Here is a 19910-nt window from a genome sequence, read left to right as displayed (position 1 = left end):
GATGGGACAAGGGAGACTTCTCTCATATCAATGAGTGCACGCCGATTCATATTGGCTCAATGATATGGGACCTACTTTTTATTGCCGAGTCCGAACGGCGTGTCTTACGACACCACTTGTAGAGAAGTTTTTCATGGCTTAAATACTCAGGAAATGTCGCCAAGCATTACTGAGGGGGAATTTTGCCACCGTTGAAAATTTGATGTTGCTTGGCCTGGGATTCGAACCGCAGACCTTCTGAGTGCAAGGCGGACGTGCTAACCATTGCACCACGGTGGCCCCCAATGTAATGAGTTCATAATAATATTTTTTCTTCCACTTCTAGGAGACCGAAGGTGAGTGAGATGTAAGATGTTGGAAAGACGGATATAAAATATATTAATATTATATATAATATATTAAATTTTTATGTTAGACATACCACGATGATATGTAGCTAAACAATTAGTATCGGAGGTGATCAAAAATAAACTTTCGAATGTTTTACATAATGGCCTAAAATGTGAACGAATATGGATTGGGAATATGTAGATAATGCAATTTAGTTATTTTAAAAAACACCACATGGAATGTAATACATTCAATTACAGGAATGAAAAATAAATGTTAAATACAGGTATTCCGTCAAAAAATTTTAAATCATGGATAAACAAATTAACCTACATATATACATATGCATTTTATATTACCCATACGTTACCTCATACCATGCTTCCTAAACACATTTTTTTTTTGGAGAATTACCTGTAGAAAAATGGATCAGGCAATTGGAGTATTATAAATTACTCTCCACTCCCACTCTCATTCTGTGCCGCCGTTATGCAAAATGTGCAAACATTCTTTCAATTATTTGTGTGAAGTACGAAAATATATTTCAAAGATCAATCCACAGACATTACAAGAAAAGCAAAAACAAAAATCAATTGAAAATAGAAGACAAGAGATGTCAGTCAAGTAGTTAGTCACAGGGAGTTTTCCTTTTTCTTATATTTTCTTTCTTAATGTTCTGTGTGGAAGAATTTGTGCAACAACATAACATATATACCTGTAGACAAAATTTAAATTTACTTTGGAAAATGCCAGGGAATGTAAATGAATTTAACATTTGCCTTGCTTCAGACATTATTGGCATACAGGCATTTCAAGGGGATGGCAATGTTTTAAAATGTGTGAAAACTGAAAAGAACATAAACGATTAACAAAATGGTTTAGGGCCACTCTTTGGGCATGATTATGTAAGACACTAAACTGACAAAATGATTAACGGATTTATTTAAGTCAACGAACTCGGAGATAACTCCCAACATTTGAAGATAAGAACAAATTCCAAGCGATAGTTCGAACATTGATCCCCAATAGCTCTGTTCATAGATGTCCAGTTGGTCTTCTCACATATGACCTATTATTCTTCTCATTGTGATGGTCAATACATTCACCACTAGGTAAATCTCATATTTTCTTAAAAACGTCCGGAAGTTGTGTATATCAAGGTCCTTGAAACGTTCGAGGTCTTGGGTAAATACCAGGTAAATACAAAATAAATATCTTTTTGGGTGTTTATTTGGGTAAATAAAATTTTATTTTGAAATCAAAATTTTGTTTTTTCTGTCAGACAGAAAACAAAAAGAATACCAGAAACGCGATAAAACCACGCGGGCTAAACTTTTTATGCGTCAAATCGGTCGTTCGAGTTGCTTGTGCGAAACAGTTAGCGAAGAATGCAAAAAATTATAGCTTTTTCGAGGAGGACTCAAATTTCTAAAGTATCCCCTGAAGTCGTGGATTAGTCCATCTGATATATCATAAAGTTTGGATTTCGATCCACCAGTTATGATTTTCTGCAAGAAAATATACAACAAACTGCTCTAAAAGTTGTCAAATACCGAAAATATGATGTCACAATATATGAGAGATTTACCAAAATATGGACCAAAATTGATCATATTTTAACTTGCCCCGTACTTTTATTCATACTTACTTACTTAGCTGGCCCATTACAGAATATTTGATCCATTGACCGAACTAAGAAAAGATCTTCAATTCTCTCTATTTGATGCTTCGCATTTTGGAATACCGCGCCTTTTCATTTCTTCATCCGCTTGTGTGCTCCATCGAAGCTTAGGCCTGCCGATTCTGCATGCACCGCCATGTGGCATGTATTCATACGCCTTTTTAACGGGTTCATCATCGCTCATTCTTATGATATGGCCTAGCCAACGCAATCGTTTCATCTCGATACGTTTAACTATGTATAGCTGGTATAGCTCGTGGTTCATACGACGCACAGTGGTTCAGAATCGTTTTTTCCTGGTAAAAATAGAGATATATTCATAATTTTTTGTTAGACAGATAACACAATCAGCTTTCAGAAGAATTATAAACGGTAAAGTTCGGTCCGGTAGTTCCAGAGAAATTCAAGGTCAAAGTTGAGTTTTTTAACTATTTTTCATCAAAATATGAGTGTTTTTGTGGTTTTTATATCTTCCTATGTATTAAAGATGGTCAAACACCAACAAATAAACAAAATAATTACCAAAAAAACTAAAAAAAAAATTCGAAAAAATGTCAAAAAATTTTTTTTTTCAAAAATTAGTAAAAAAATTTTACAAAAAAATTTAATTTTTTTCAAAAATTAAAAAAAAATTCTCCTTGGGTTTTAATAAAATTTATATAACTCGTATAAAAACTCATATACTCAAAAAAGTTGTAATTTGTGTCAAAAAACTGTAATTCATATGGAAACAGTATAGAAAAACAAACATTTTTACCCATGCAATTTTAATAAATTGAAAAAAGTGTTAAACGGACGGAACGGGACTGGTACAAAAGTATATATGGGCTGGAAGAGGAGACTTTAGGACATCTTTCAGTGAAAACAGAACTTTGTTACATGTTGTCCACTAAATTTGGAATTTCATAAAATTTAGTACCCGAGGAAAAATAAAATAGATGATTTTGTGTAAACGCTACGGTAATTTACAAAAACGATTTTTAAAGGCCACAATCCTAACTACCTTACAAAAAAATAATGAACACAATAACTGTTATAGTTTCAGAGAAATAGCTTCGTCTTTCTGCAGAAATTTGCAAAAATTACGTATTTCCCAAAAATGGAGAAAATGCTCGTCTTTAGGGGCACGCCACGCCCACACCTTCCAATATTTGGGCCTAATTTTTTGGTTTCCTTAGTTTCAATATGTTTACTATCGAATCCCACATAGAGATTAAATATCTTTGACAAAACAAAATTTTGATTTTTGGCCAGGAAAATCGGTTCCTGAACCATTGTGCGACGTCGATATTTACCGCCAATGCAAATCGGCCCGTACATCTTTCGAAGAATTTTCCTCTCAATCACACCATGCACTGCCTTATCTGCTTGCGCAAGTGCCCATGATTCGGAGCCATACATTAACACGGGTAGCATCAGCGTTTTGTATAGTGTTATTTTTATTTGACGAGACGTGGCTTTGTTTTTAAATTGCTTACTTAAAATATAGTAGCATCTGTTGGCCAATACAATTCTTCTTAAAGGTATCAGTTACTTCCTTTACTGATCGTCCCATGATGTTTATGTCATCAGCATAAGCAAGTAACATGTGGCTATTGGTGTAAATTGTGCCATTTCTTTTGACACTTGCATCTCGTATTACCTTTTCCAGCAAAATGTTGAATAGGTCACACGAAAGGCTGTCTCCTTGTCTGAAGCCTCTTTTGGTACCGAACTGTTCGGAGAGGTTCTTTCCAATTTTAACTGAGGACCTAGTATCTGTTAAAGTCATCTTACAAAGCCGGATGAGCTTTGCGGGATACCAAATTCAGACATTGCTTGGAATACCTTTGATCGGAGGGGACTATCGAATGCTGCTTTATAATCGACAAAGAGGTGATATGTGTTGATCTGCATCTCTTGGGTCCTCTCCAGGATTTGCCGCAGGGTAAATATCAGGTCAATGGTGGGCGTGACAGGTCTAAAGCCATATTGGTATGGTCCAATTATTTCGCTTTAGTCGTTCGCACAATATCCCTGACACTATCTTATAGGCAATAGGATGGAGCATACAGTTTTATCTCCTTTCTTGTGGACGGGACTCAGAATGCTCAGGTTCCAATCGTCGGGTACTCGTTCTTCCCGCCAGATGGTGCTAACTAGCTGATGCATGCACCTTATCAGCGCATCGCCTCCGGTTTTAAGCAGCTCTTCGCTACTATTGGATACCAGCATATTGGAGAAATGTTCCTTCCATATCCTGAGCACGCTATCTGTATCTGTTACCAGATTACCTTGCTGGTCTCTACAGGAGGATGTGCCTGTACCAAAGCCATCTGTTTGATGTTTCACTCTTTGGTAGAATTTTCGGACTTCATTCTGGCTCCTGTACATCTCGATTTTTTCACACTCCCGCTTTTCCATTTCTCTCTTTTTCTTGCGGAAAAGACGTTTCTCTTCTCTCCCGATATCTCTCTCGTGCGCTACGCGTTGCTACTGATTGTAAAGTAGCTTTATATGCCGCAATTTTTTCTTCAGTAGCAGCACGACACTCCTGGTCATACCATGAATTCCTTTGTGGAGGTTTCTGGTATCCAAGTATGGATTTTGCGGCTGTTTGCATGGAGTGGGCAATATTTTGCCATTGTGTTGTTATGTTATCGGGACAAGGAGTGCTCTCATTAAGCAATTAGGCTAAATGAGTGGTATATGCTGTGGCTATCTGTTGTGTTTGCAGCCTATCGATGTCCAACTTCCGCGTTGTGTCTGTTCGTGCTTTATTTGCAACGTTTAGACGGGTACGTACCTTTGCTGCAACAAGGTAGTGGTCGGAATCAATGTTTGCGCCTCGGAACGATCATACATCCAACACGCTCGATGAATGTCTTCCATCTATCACAGCATGATCAATTTGATTACTTGTTCTTTGATCTGGAGACAGCCAGGTGCCCTTATGAATATCGAGATGATTAAATCTGGTACTGCTAACTACCATGTTTCTTGCAGCTGCAAAGTCTTTCAGCCTCGTACCATTGTCAGATGTTTAACTGTGGAGACTGAGATTCCCGACTGTTGGGCCAAAGATATTCTCCTTTCCAATTTTGGCATTAAAATAGCCTAGAATAAATTTAATGTCATGGGCAGGACAACGGTCATATCCGCAACCAAACTCATGCTTTACGTCGTGGCAGCTATAATACAGTGCGTCACCTTTAGGTGTTGTTGTGACGCCTTTCCCAATCCATGGTATTTCCTGTATGGCAGTTATATCGGCCTTGTACTTTTCAAGTACGTCTGCCAATGCAAAGACTGCACCTTCTCTGTAATAAGTGCGAACTTTCCAGGTGCAGATTCGCAGATCGTGGTCCTTAAAACGTTTGCGGGGTTTGTCAACTTTAGAGGGGTTTGTTTTTCTTTTCTTTCGTTTTTTCGTAGTAGACTGTTTTTTCTAGGGGAGGGTTACTAACCCGACGCCCAAACCCAAATTTTTAACGTTCTTATGGGTGAACGCGCGGCACATGTTAGCTCACTACCACTGTCCCCAGGTGACACCACGGGGAGGTCAGCGTCCACTTGAGATGAAAGAGGCACCAAGATAAACCCTGGGCCTTGCCATGTTAAAACCGGTCAAGACCGTTCCTTGGTATTTTCTATCCCCTACGTCACCTTTATTCATAGTCATTTAAAGTTTCGTAAAACACTACGTTTTCGCATCTAATTTCATGATTTTAGTTTCTGTAGTTTATACCCACAATTTGGGTAAATACCCGGGTATGTATCCATTTCTAACCAATTTACTCATTTTAGTGGGTATTTACCATTTGGGTATTTCCCATCTCTACACATGTTACCTCTCTTATCAATATTAGCAGATGTTAAATGTAGCTCCTCAGGTGATACCATGGGGTATAAATCTACTTAAAGTAGAAAATTGGCTAGAAATAATTCAGCACTTGACAAAAAGTTTCGTTCCTTGGTAATTTTTTGTGTTATTAGGAAGTTTCGCGTTTTTCATTTGGGATGATTACTTCAATTTTGTTTTCCAAAATAGTCAGGCTTAATCCTATAGTCGTTACTTTAATATTTTCTTAAAACAAATTTAATTTTTAAGACTACTCGAAATTAAGAAAATGGTTTACAGCCACCATTTTAGCCTATTTCAAGGCAGACTAAAAAAGCTCTCTGATCAATTCAGTACCGATCTAAATATATAGCTGGTATATCTCTGTTCATATTGGTCCGGTGACAAACTCTTTGATATGAGAAAACTCTTCCGTTATCCCATTTGCGTAGAAAATAGTTGTTTTATAAGTTTCCCAACACTGTTACCCCTTGAAATTGTATGTACCCACACATATACGAACCACACAAAAAATTTTTAAAAATTTTAAAAGAGAACATTTGAATGACTGAAATTGAAAAATTCCCCTGGTCAGTAATAGACAAATATTATTGCCTTCTTGTGCAACTGTGTACTTACATATATATTTACGTACGTATGTATGTGTTCCTTATATTTCTTCTGGACCGATTTCTGTAAACGCGACTCTATGGAAATTTGTTGTTTTTTTTGGACGGCAATTGGTCGGTTGGGCCAACATGAAAAGAGTTTTCTCCAATTATGGTATTTCATTGCTTGTGAATCTTCCGTTAGTTTTTAGTTCATGGCTTGCGGCCTTTCTTTCATTCTCTCTCTCTCCCTCTCATTGACACAAAATATTTAAATTTTTGTGTTGTGTGTTCAAATAAAAGGATGTTCTTGGAATTCCTTTTGGACTTCTTTGAAATTGGAAAATTGAATAGAATAAAGCATTTTATTTAAGAGTCCGTGTGATTTATAATGTGAGAAGTTGAAAGAAATTTGTATAAAAAATTTCTAAGTAATATGTGAGAAGAGTGGGCTTTTGAAATTGGTGTGTGTGGGTAAGGGGTCATATATTTTAAGACATTTTTTTCTTGTATTGGAAAAAAATAAAATGTATCGAAAGGAAACACTGCACGTTGTTGTCTATAGTTAATGCCATTTACTATAACCCAAAACTGTTCATAACTTTTGCTCCTAAAATATTATTTTTTTATCAAAAGGAGCCCACCAACAAAGTTGTAAAATGCAACCTATAAAGACGTGTATAAAGACGTGCTTCAGCTCGTCTATAAAGACGTGCTTCATTTCGTCTATTGAGACGACCTTCAGCTCGTCTATAAAGACGTGCTTCATTTCGTCTATTGAGACGACCTTCAGCTCGTCTATAAAGACGTGCTTCATTTCGTCTTAAGCTCGTCTATAAAGACGTGCTTCAGCTCGTCTATAAAGACGTGTTTCAGCTCGTCTATAAAGACGTGTTTCAGCTCGTATATAAAGACGTGCTTCAGCTCGTCTATAAAGACGTGCTTCAGCTCGTCTATAAAGACGTGCTTCAGCTCGTCTATAAAGACGTGCTTCAGCTCGTCTATAAAGACGTGCTTCAGCTCGTCTACAAAAACGTGCTTCATTTCGTCTTAAGCTCGTCTATAAAGACGTGCTTCGGCTCGTCTATAAAGACGTGCTTCGGCTCGTCTATAAAGACGTGCTTCGGCTCGTCTATAAAGACGTGCTTCGGCTCGTCTATAAAGACGTGCTTCGGCTCGTCTATAAAGACGTGCTTCGGCTCATCTATAAAGACGTGCTTTGGCTCGTCTATAAAGACGTGCTTTGGCTCGTCTATAAAGACGTGCTTTAGCTCGTCTATAAAGACGTGCTTCAGCTTCTATAAAGACGTGCTCCAGCTCCTCTATAAAGGCGTACTTCAGCTCGTCTAAAAAGACGTGCTTCAGCTCGTATATAGAGACGACCTTCAGCTCGTCTATAAAGACGTGCTTCAGCTCGTCTATGAAAGCCTCTCTGCAGCCTGTCTGTTTAGTCCACCTTCAGGTCGTCTATTAAAACCCACTTCCTCCGTATATAAAGTCTCGCTTCAACTCGTCTATAAGGACAATAAAGTTTCGCTTCAGCTAGCCTATAAAGCCCCGCTTCAGCTTGCCTATGAAAGTCTCTGCTATAAGTCTCTTTTCAGCTTGTCGTTAAAGTCTACTTTTAGCTAGTCTATAAGGACTCCCTTCAGCTCGTCGATAAATACCCCCTTCAGGCCGCCTATAAAGACTCACTTCAGCTCGTCTTAAAAGTCTTGCTTCAGCTTGTCTTTAAAGTCCACCTTCAGCTCGTCTATAAATACTCAATTCTTCCCCTATATAAAGACTCGCTACAACTCGGCTATAAAATCTCGATTCAGCTCGCCTATAAAGAATCGCTTCAGATCACCTATAAAGTTTCGCTTCAACTCACCTATGAAGTCTTGTTTCAGCTAGCCTATAAAGTCCCACTTCAACTCGTCTCATTGTGCATGTCGTAAACTCCATACACCTCATCTTTGATAGTTATGATGCTGATTTACTTATATTTGTTTGTTATTTATCTGTAATTCTAAACCACAAACAATGATACTCTTGACAATTCGCCATCATGTGGCATGATGGGTAGGGGGGAGAACAGCGTTTTCATTCGCCCCTTGTGTTTGTTCATTCCTTTCTTCCTGTTTATTTAAAGACATTTACAAAATATTTATTGAAATTTTTGTCGACGGGCAAATAATTGATGACAGTCGTGTTGGCTTGTCTCTCGGCCGCCGCTACTGTCTGTCCAAATCCATGATACATGTGGAAGTTCAATTTGTTGTTATTGTTGCTGTCCGTTATTCGAGGTTAATTTCATTTGTCATTATCCGTTAATGATGATAAAATATTTCAATCAAAAATTATGTCGTAACTGGTGCTGTTGTAGTTGTTACTGTTTTTGTGAGTGCAGTCGATGTTATTGACTTCAACTCAAAAATTCCAGTTTTTAATTAACTAATTGATTTGTCATATTTAATAACACAGTTGTGATGTTGTTGATTTTGCTGTGTTATTTTGTGGTGATGACTTCAAATACGAATTGATGAAATAATTTAAAATTTAATTGAATAATAAACAAATTCAAATAAAATTTGAAATAATTTCTGCTTTGTTGTTTTTTTGTACAGGGCATTGGGAGCGTATTACTATTGGCGTTATATCTACGCTCCGATGTGCCATTGTGTTCACTAGAAAGTCGTGATAGTGAGGTCAGGTTTGTTGAAATATTCTCAGCACAAATATCCACAATTTAAATTTAAAATCCTCTTTCATTGGCTCTATGCCCGTAATAATGATTCATGTTTAATACCCACTTCTCTTTGCCTATCTCTTTTATTGATTTACAACTACCAAAGCCTGTTCGAAATTATTGATTTGAATTTGCCATAAAGTCATTATCCCTAACATTCTGACTCCGAGAAGAAGTTGGAACTTCATCAATTGAAGAAAAAATCTTCTTAATAAATAAGTCACGTTTTCAATTTACAATGTAACAAAAATAGTAGGGACTTCAAGGCAGTCAAAGCAACATCCACCGCCATATCCTAGCCAGACACAGATGCACAAAGGCCAAACTGAAATATTATAGGAAAAGAAAATTTAAAATGCAATGAAGAAATAGCAGATGAGCATGAAAAACTACAACAAGGATAAACAACAACAATAACAACAACTTCTATGACTAGTTGGATTTATATTGGAATGTTTGGATAGCTAAGCAAGCTGCCTGGCTGGCAGATTTTACACGTTTTTACGCCATAATCATTTGGCCATCATCAAAGGAAATGTGGAAAACAATAATAGGCCAGATCTGGTTATGGGCAAAAAAGGAAAATGTAACCAGGACAAGATTTGAAAGGAAAATGCTAAAAAGAAACAGGAAACCGGAAACGTAAAAAGGGGTTTCATGGTCACCAGTGTTTTTGTTGATGCCTTTTCACCAACTAACCCTGGGACCATAATGCAAATCTCTTTGTGAATGCGAAAATGAGTTTTTGTTTCACCCTGTCCCTTCACTCCAATCATTCCCTATTTCCCACTCCCATTTACCTTCATCTAGTAATTTTTTCTTTCTCGTAGTTTTATTATATTTTATTTCTTTATTTTCATTCGGGAAGAATACAATTGTGTACTTAGGCTCTTGTTTTATTTCGACTAGATTTGCTATTGCTTTTATGTTTGCAGTTGTTGTTATTTTCGTTTCGTTTATTGTTTATTTGTTACATAAGAAACACAATCCGCCATAGCTTTAGTCGTGGTGATCTATCTGTTGTCATATTTGCTTAGTGTTTGTCTGTCTGTCTGACAGAGAAAAACACCAACCACATATCGCTCATTTTCTCAAAGAGTGACACATCTCGAAAAATCCAGTTTCGAGAAAAACGCGTTTTAAGTTGGCGATTGAAATTTGACTTCCCAACTTTAAAATATTATTACACAAAAACTAAAATAACTACTTGGACCATATTTTGTAAACAGCTAGCCAGATATCACTGCTAAATTTCTGTGCATGATCAAGTATGATTTGAAGTAATGTAGAGCTTCATAAACTCAAAAAACATTTTTGTTGAATCTTTCCAACCTCGTAGTAAATGAGCTGTAACTCGTTGATTTTAAAAGACACCAACACGAAAGTTTGACAAAAGATAAAAGACAAGTCGTAGAAAGATAGAAATTGCTAACTCAGAAAACGTATTTTTTGAGTTATGTCACTCATTGAGTAAATGAGCGATATGTGTATTACGATGCTACATCTAAAGGCGCAACCTCTTGTTGCTAAAAAAAATCTTCTTAAATTTCAAACATATTTTGTTTCACAATTTCAGCATAAAACAATGAATCCAAAAACCGCAAATAAAAATCAACGAAACAAAAACAAACATTAGTTTTTTCTGTGTGGTAGAAGATTTTAAAAAGGAGGAGATTTTGCAAACAATATTTAAAATCTTTAATATTTTAAATTTTATAGAGCACTTCTTTCTCGGTTTATATGAAAGCTATTGAATAATGAGGACCCTACTGAGGAGTTAAAGAGAGTATTTATAGACAAGTTGAAAGGTATCTTCATATAAGTAAAGAGTTTGTATAGACGAGCTGGGGAAAGATTTATAAACAAGCACGAGGAATGCTCTATAGACGAGTTGCAGGCAACATTTATAGACGATCGAATATGGTATTTATAGACGAGCTGAAGGTCGTATTTATGGACGAGCTAATTAATCTTGCAATTCCGGTCAAGTCTATGAAAAAGGTGATGTGAAAGACAGTTTCAGCTGATCCTATATCGGAAAATGTCAATAAAAAACTTTGTATGTGAGAATGCAACATTGCTAGTGACAGGTGAAGAAGGCTCAATTCAGATTCTATCAGCTGTTAATGTCTTTAATGGCAGAAAATCTAAAGAAGTTGGAGATACAAAGCATTACCAAAGCGCTGTATCCGTAAATTCGTGGGTATAGGGGAGTCTAATTTTCTTCCGAAACTGAACTCAAACCCGAACAGTGTGATATAGACCAACGTACTTACACAAAATCCGAACAATATCCATAAAGATGATAAATTGGTGAAGCTGAAGGGCAGTCTGTTGTAGGTATGTGCACTAGGGCGGACCAAAAAAACGAAATTTTTTTTAACGCGTACCCCCTATTTTTTCCATTTAAACCAAAAACCTTATATATGGAATGTTATGACGATCGGTTCCTGTTAACCCGTGCCACCAGAGGCATCTTTCTTTCCATAGTAATTTGTATGGGGCATTTTCATGAACCTGTTCGATGTTGTTATAAATGAATTCTAAAAAAAATAGAAAAACGGATCGGATTTTGATATAGCTCCTATAGACGGATTTTTGGTATTTTCGACCCTATATAGCTATATATATCGGAATCTGATGTGATTTTCAAAAATTTTTGATGGATTCGTTTTTTAGCCATAACAATGAACCGATAAAAATGTTCATCAATTGCACCATAAATGCGGATTTTCCTCCGAGCTACCTTAAAAGCTCATGTTGATGTAACAGTGTTTATTATTGTATGTTTTTGTGTGAGTTCTTTTGCTCAATCTGGCTCAGGGTCTATCTCCATTTCCAGGAATGTGACTGCTTCAATGAAATGTAACCACAGATCCCCTGGATTTAGATGAATAAGTTTGATAGGGCATTTGGAAAGGTGCAGTGTGTTGTGCTGCCAATGCCGCATGCTGGGCAGATGTTTTGCACCGATCTTTGCCCTATAAGAATTTGGTGACTGCTATATCCCCAGCGGAGTTGAGGGATGTACTCCTAGGACTTTATTCTCACTATAGTTGCTTATGGCTTTAGCAATGATATGCTTCTTAATCTAGGGGTTCCCTCCTGTAACGTTGGACCTCCCTCTCTAGATCGTGAAGATCCTTCTTGCACCTGTAGCATGCAAGGACGACGTGAACCTGCTTCGAATATGACCCTTAGAATTAAGGGGCAGTTTGTGGTCGGAATTCTGCTACCATCGACCACGATATTCAACTCTCTTCTTACCTGCGCCGCCCATGTAATGGACATAGTGGCTGTAGATTTAGTGTTGGATATCTGCATACTTCTCGCGTGGAAAAATGTGGTAAGATCGGTGAAATAGTAGTTCAGACTTTCACAAATGTCATCAGGGAAGTGTAATGTCCACGAGTTATTTCGTGATGCTGAGTTTGATTTTTGAGTTCATCTTAGAATTTACAGAGATGAAGGACTGCGGGAACCATCCTTCACTAGCACTAGTCGGTGGGGGGTTCGGATTTTCTTCTCTATAAATCACTTTCACATTACAAAAATTAATATTTGTTGCTTCGCACTCTGGAATACCAGGTCTTTTCATCTCTTCATCTACTTGTGCCATCTATTCTTTGGTCTGCCAATTCTGCGTGCACCGCCATGTGGCCCGTGTTTTTAGCGGGTTCATCTTCGTCTTATGATATGGCCTAGCCAACTCAATCACTGCATCTCGATACGTTTAACTATATTGATGTTGTTGTGTAGCAGATACAGCTCGTGATTCATACGACGTCGATATTCACCGTCAACGCAGATTGGACGGTAGATTTTCGAGGAATTTCTCAAACACACCAAGCACTACCATGTCTGCTTGCGCAAGTACCCAGGCTTCGGAGCCATATATCAGCACGGATAGTATCAGTGTTTTGTAGAGCGTTATCTTTGTTTGACGAGATGTGGCTTTGTTTTTAAACTGCTTCTTTAAACCATAGTAACATCTGTTGGCCAATACAATTGAAAAAATGTTCTTTCCATATCCTGAGCACACTATCTGTATCAGTTACCAAATTAACTTGCTGGTCTCTAAAGGAGGATGTGCCTGTACCAAAGCCATCTCGATGTTTTTAGGACGTTTTTCCGATATCTCTCTCGTGCGCTACGCGTTGCTACGGATTGTAAAGTAGCCCTTTATGCCGGATTTTCTCATCGGTAGCAGCACGACACTCCTGATCATACCATGGAGTCCTTGTTGGAGGCCTCTGGTATCCAAGTATTTTGGTCTGTTTTAAAAGCTAGTACCCCGAATTCTAAAGTGGAGTACATAGTTTTGTACAATTTCTTAGGTACTACCATATTGAGTTGAAGGTATCGGATTTTATTGATGCTAATATTTGCGTGCTGAAAACATGAGAGGACGACAATACAAACGGTACCGTACGCCAGGATCGTACAATCATCCGCATATGTTACGATATTGATGCCGTCTGGAGGGGGGCGGGATAAAGGAGATGTAGAGGTTAAACATTTCCGAAGATATCACCCTGTCTTGGGGAACTCCCGGAATCGCTCTACAGGAGCGATTCCACGCCGCACATATAATTGATTGTCCCACGTTGCAGACTTGGACGAAGGGTTGTCTGCTCAATGTCCTAAAACAACGTGGAGGGCTTGACAGTATTAAAGGCTTTTAATAAGTCATGCGCTACCGACACTATTCAATCTCTTGGCTTTTCCTGGTTGAGTCCTCGACAAAACGTTCCTGATGGCGTTTCATCATCCATTGTAAACTGTGTTGGTTTATCGTCGGCAGGAAGAGATCAGATGCGACGTAGTACTCTTCTCTTCGCCCTGTCACTCGCAGGTTGTTCGACAAACTGTCTATTGAAATAAATTGCTCACCTCTTCCGTTCAGTCAACGTAACGTAAAAAAACGTGATTGAGTTACTATCTTCCTTTTTCCAGGGTTAGAGAGTGACTTTAGCCTTGCTCACAATTAACTTGTACCGGCTGGAATGTTGCAACTCTTCAGATGATTTAACCACTTGTTTCGCTTATGCTCGGCGAATTACCTTTTAACTTCTAGTGTCAGCTCCCTGACTCTGGGGTCGCAGAGTTTGGCTCGACGAAGCTCATCACGCTCTTTTGCTAACCCCGTCGCCTCCGCTAAGAAGTTTGATTTGTCTTCGGGTATTCGACCAGCAGATATATGGCGAGCGGCTGCAGCAATGGAACGTCTAAAAAAACGGCCAATCAGCTTTCCCATGATTGACCAATGTGCGGCGTTCAGATGTGAAATCGGTTGGTCTGCTGATGAAGACAATTATTGGGAGTTGGAGAATTGACGGATTGCCAGGTGACGACATTTGTCAGACCAGGTGGCACGATGGTTATATGTGGCGATCTATGACACTCTCCTCTAATTATGGTAGGGGGTCCTCATTGGCACTAAAGCGTCTTAGAGTAATTTGAATAATATTTTTAAGAGCTGTCAAAACCCTACTCTTGCATTTCTTGAAGATCCCTTTTTCAACGATAAAATTTTCTGTAAATTTTGAGTTTTGCACGTGAAAGGCTTGAAATTCATTATCCAATGTGCTTACCAATATGTTAACTAGTAATCATTACAAATCAGACGAGCACACATGTAACCTACTACACCCGTTTGCTTATCAAATCCAAAAAAATAAAAAGTTGTTTACCAAAGCTAATTTCTGTAGTTTTTTGTTCTTTTTCTTCTAATTTCAGTTACCTCATTAGTCCAATCACTAAAGGGAAGTTTTAGTTTTCCAATTAAGACAACATGACTAACACAACGTTCAACATTAATGAGGGCATGGATGTGTTTTTTGTTGTTAAAGAACTTCAAGGGAACAACTTTTTTCCTCAGTTGTTCCCTTGAACTACAACTAAAACAAAAAAATAACGATTACCTAATTAATTTCCCCCGCGCAACAAAATTCCCCACTAACAATGGAGAAGAAAGTCAACAACAAATTTTCCATATATTACGTTATAACAAAACATGATTACCGTATTAATGCTCAGAGATTTCACATGAAAAACTTGCCAAAATTTTTAATCACATTTTCAAATCAATCATCAATATTTTCCCTTTAATGAAGAGCGGCGACAGGGGAAGAAAATGTACTTCATTATATAGTTTATCCTTGTCGTATCTCCACTTCATGTATTAGCCAACAACAGTCTTCTCAAATGGAGTTCCTGTTCAATGTTCAAATCTTGTCTCATCGTCACCGGCATCATTAAACGGATGGAGGTTGTTATGACCCTATAAAACCTTTGTCTTTTTCTCTTGTTATGTTGTTGTGGTCTCCTTTGTAGTCTTTGTGTAAAGACAGATAATGATGACAGCAAATTATGTTGGCCTTTGTCCAGGTGTGAGCACATGTATGTGTGTGCAAGTCTGTGTGTCTTAACTACACATGAATTTTATGCCAACTTTCTTCCACCATTGCTGAAGTTTTTGTTGTTGATATAGTATTTAGTTGATCTTTAACATGCCGAGACAAATAATTTACAACATCCTCTATCGCCCCACATACACAGTCTCATTCATTGACCACACACGCATTCGTATATGGATTTTGTGTGTTCATTGTGGACGTATGTGTGTGTCGTAACATTTTTGGTAAACAAAGACCTATTGCGTTTTCTTTCTTGTAACCCTAATAAAGAACCACAGAAATGAAGGATTCCATACTGCATGCTCCCTCCCACCATCTTCTATTATTTTGTTCATTCTAAGTTCAATCAGATAAAATTGACATATTATGACAATTAAGGTAGTGAGCCGTGGGGGTTTTCTTTATCATCAACATGGCCATCATCATCATCACGGTCGTTGTCTGTGTATTTTACTGTTCCAGGTTGTCTTGCTTATCTCTCAGGTTTTCGGATACAAATACAATTAAATAAAACTTTAATTTGAAGAGTTAATACTTCTATTTTTAAAGCAAGCTAGCTTAATCTTTGTTGTTTTCAAATTTAAAAACTTGTTGTTTTTAAATTTGAAAACAACAAGTATGAGATTAAGCGAGCTTACATTAAAAATAAGTAAACACACATCTCAACAAAACTGCCAAATTGAATCTAAAAATAGACAAACACATCATGGAGTTACTACTTCTATTTAAACTGGTCATAGGAACAACGTTTCAGGAATTAAGATCTAAAGTTACAACAACTTCACTGATATTCCTTGAAACAAATTAAAGAAGATCAGGATTACTGTTCTAATAGTCCATGATAAATACTCTGTAAAACAGTTCTTTTCAAAAACTATGTTTTAAAGTCCCCCTTCAGTTTGCTTTTCAAGACTCTCTTTAGCTCGTCTATAAATGTACCCTTCAGCTTGTTTATAAAGAATCTCTTCATCTCGTCTATAATGACTCTTCCTAGCTCGTTTATGCTCATCATTAAATGTTGAGGTCGTCTATAACCACTCCCTCCAACTCGTTATTGTTGTAACAGTGTTTTATTATTATGTTTGTATGTTCGTTCTCCTGTTCAATCTGGCTCTGGGTCTATCTCCAGTTACTTCGGTGGGATGTAACCACAGATCCACTGGAGTCAGATGAGTAGGCTTGGCGGGGCAGTTGAATAGGTGCTTAATATCGTGCGGGCCCATGCCGCATACTGGGCAGATGTCTTGCACGGTGCGATCGATTCCCACCCAATATGAATTTAGGCGACTGCAATATCCCGGGCGTAATTGAGCCAAAACTACTCTGGTTTGTCGTGGCAGCTGTGGTCTAGGGGTTCTCTCCTATATTGTTGGACCGTCGGCTCTAGAGTATGAATATCCGTCTTGATATACCTTGGTGTATCGGTGGCCAGCAGATGGTGATTGGGATGGCTCTCATGGCAACACCCGAGCAAGTACTGCAGCGATAGCATCTCATTTTGTTGTCGTACTGGAAGAATCTTTGCCTCCTAATGTAGATGGTCCACTGTAGATTTGAGGAGGCTCCCTGTTGCTGTTCTCAGGGCGGCGTTCTGACAACTTTGAATCTTATCCCACTGCGTGTCACATAAATTCGGGGACCACACTGGCGCCGCATAGCTTACCACAGACCGACCTATCGCTTTATACGTGGTCAACAAGGTTTCTTTATCTGCACCCCAAGTGCTTCCGGCTAGGGACTTGATGGCCTTGTTCCTACATTTCAGTTTATCGCAGATAGCTGTGGCATGCGCGAACGACGTGAAAGTGGTGTCGAAGGTGACCCCTTGAATTTTGGGGCAGTTTGTGGTCGGAATTCTGCTACCATCGACCCTGATGTTCAACTCTCTTCCTTACTGCGCCGTCCATGTGGTGAACAGAGTGGCCGTCGATTTAGTGGCGGATATCTGCATATTCCTCGTGTGGAAAATGGTGGTAAGATCGGTTAAATAGAAGTTCAGTCTCTCACAGATGTCATCAGGGTAGGTACCTGACGCCAGGATCGTACAATCATCCACATGAGTTACGATCACAATGCCGTCTGGAGAGGGCGGAATACAGGAAAGGTAGAGGTTAAACAGTTCCGGAGATATCACCCCTCTTTGGGGACTCCATGTTTCACTCTACCGGGCTTGGATTTCTTGTTCCTGAATTCCACATACGACTGGCGACCACACTTATAGTTAATTATCTAACGTTTCAGACTTGGTCGAAGGGTTGTCTGCTCGATGTCCTCGAACAGCGTGGAGTTGTTGACAGTATCAAAGGCTTTTGATAAGTCAAACGCCACCATCACTGTTCTATCACAAATCCGCTCCTGGGTGAGTACTCGACAAATATGTGTGGAGATATCGTGCACCGCTGTTGTCGTGCTGTGCTGCTTACGGAATCCATGCTGATGATCTGCAACTTGATAGCTATTTCCAATGCTGAGGAGGATTAAGGCCTCAAGGGTCTTCGCTACAGGTGACAAAAGCGAAATCGGCCTGTACGATTCACTTTTGCTGGCATCCTTGCCGGGCTTCCGTAGTGAGACCACCCTGCCCATTTTCCAGACTTCGGGAACAATGGGGGTGTATAGTTGGGAACTTTAGTGAAATACTCCATCCCCGGCTCATCCAACTGTTTCAACATTACCATGGAAATTCCGTCAGGGCCCAAAGCTTTGGATGATTTAGCGTTCCTTATGGCATTCGCAACATCATCCATTGTAAACTGTGGTGGTTCATCCTCGGCAGGAAGAGATCTAATGCGACGTAACACTCTTCTCTTCGCCCTGTCACTCTCGGGGTGCTCGACAAACTGTCGACTGAAGTAACTTGCACACCTCTTCGGGTCAGTCAACGTAACGTCGCCAAACGTGACTGAGGTCCTGTCATCCCTCCTTCCGGGGTTCGAGAGTGACTTAACCGTTGTCCACAATTTACTTTTACCGGCTCCAATGTTGCAACTCTCCAGAGGTTTTAACCACTTGCCCCGCTTATGTTGGCCGGCCAGCCTGTTAACTTTCAGTGTCAGCTCCCTGACTCTGGGGTCGTCGGGGTTGGTTCGACGAAGCTCATCACGCTCATTTGCTAATCCCGTCGCCTCTGCTACGAAATTTGGTCTTATTTCGATGATGTCTCGGAACGTCCTTTCCGCTACCCGAACATCAGAAGGATTGGGCATTTCTCTGAAGCGGTTATTGGTGAACTTTCTGAAACTCGGCCAATCAGCTTTCCCATGATTGACGAATGGACGGCGTTTAGAGGTGATGAAATCGGGTGGTCTGCTGATGGAGACAATTATGGGGAGATGGTCTGATCCAAGGGATATGACGGGTAGCCAGGTGACATCATTTGTCAGACCAGTTGACACGATGGTTATGTCCGGCAAACTGTGACACCCTCCTCTAATTCTGGCAGGGGCGTCCTCATTGACCGAGCAAAACGTAGAGCTATTAATCTGCTATAACTCTCTGGTCGTTTCCGAGGGCCGAATGCCACATCTCATGTCAATGTCAGGCTTATAATCTGAGATACAGCAATTTCCCTCCAACCCGTTGACCTTTTTTTAACACATAAAAACAATTTATTCTTTACTTCACTTTTGTAGTATTTGGCGACACAGCAGCCATATTTCACATTGAAATTTAATTGTTTTAGACATGTGAAATCAATGCCCATAAATGTGCCGTCATCATTAGAATTATCAAAGGTCATTGATATAGGCAACTAACCATCCCAGCCAGACAAATAGTCATTCACACAGCAATTGGCATTATTTTCCAAAATTGTTATTACCATTACCTCATCCCTATCATTGCCAACCACATCTCCATGACTCATTCATTCATTTCATGTTATGGTTTCGAACAAAAGGACAACAATAAACGGAATGAAGGACTTTGCGGTCGAGACATTCATGGTCTCCATTATTAATGGTCATGGCCATGTATGTGTCGTGACGTGGTGGCTCGGAGAATAATTCCAAAATAACAAATCATACAACTGTCAATAGTTCATGTACCCCTCAAAAACAATTCGCAATAAAATGCCACGCTAATGGAAAAATTGAAAACAAAAAATTTTAAAATCAATTGTTAAAAGTATTTGGCTAAAGAAAACAAGAAAAACAATTGACGTCGAGTCGACTGACTGTGGACGGTAATTTCTGTGACAAATGATTTTTTTGTAGGATGTAATTTTTATTTTTTTTCCGAAGAAAGAACAAGCAAGGCCATGTCTTTGTCTGCAGTGTCGATGTTGTCGACGTCATTACAAGTTGTAACTGTTGTTGCTTAA

Source organism: Musca autumnalis, unplaced genomic scaffold (genome assembly GCF_047663935.1).
Source record: "Musca autumnalis isolate F117 unplaced genomic scaffold, ASM4766393v1 scaffold_2, whole genome shotgun sequence".
Lineage (NCBI taxonomy): Eukaryota > Metazoa > Arthropoda > Insecta > Diptera > Muscidae > Musca > Musca autumnalis.
This window is presented reverse-complemented; position numbering follows the sequence as displayed.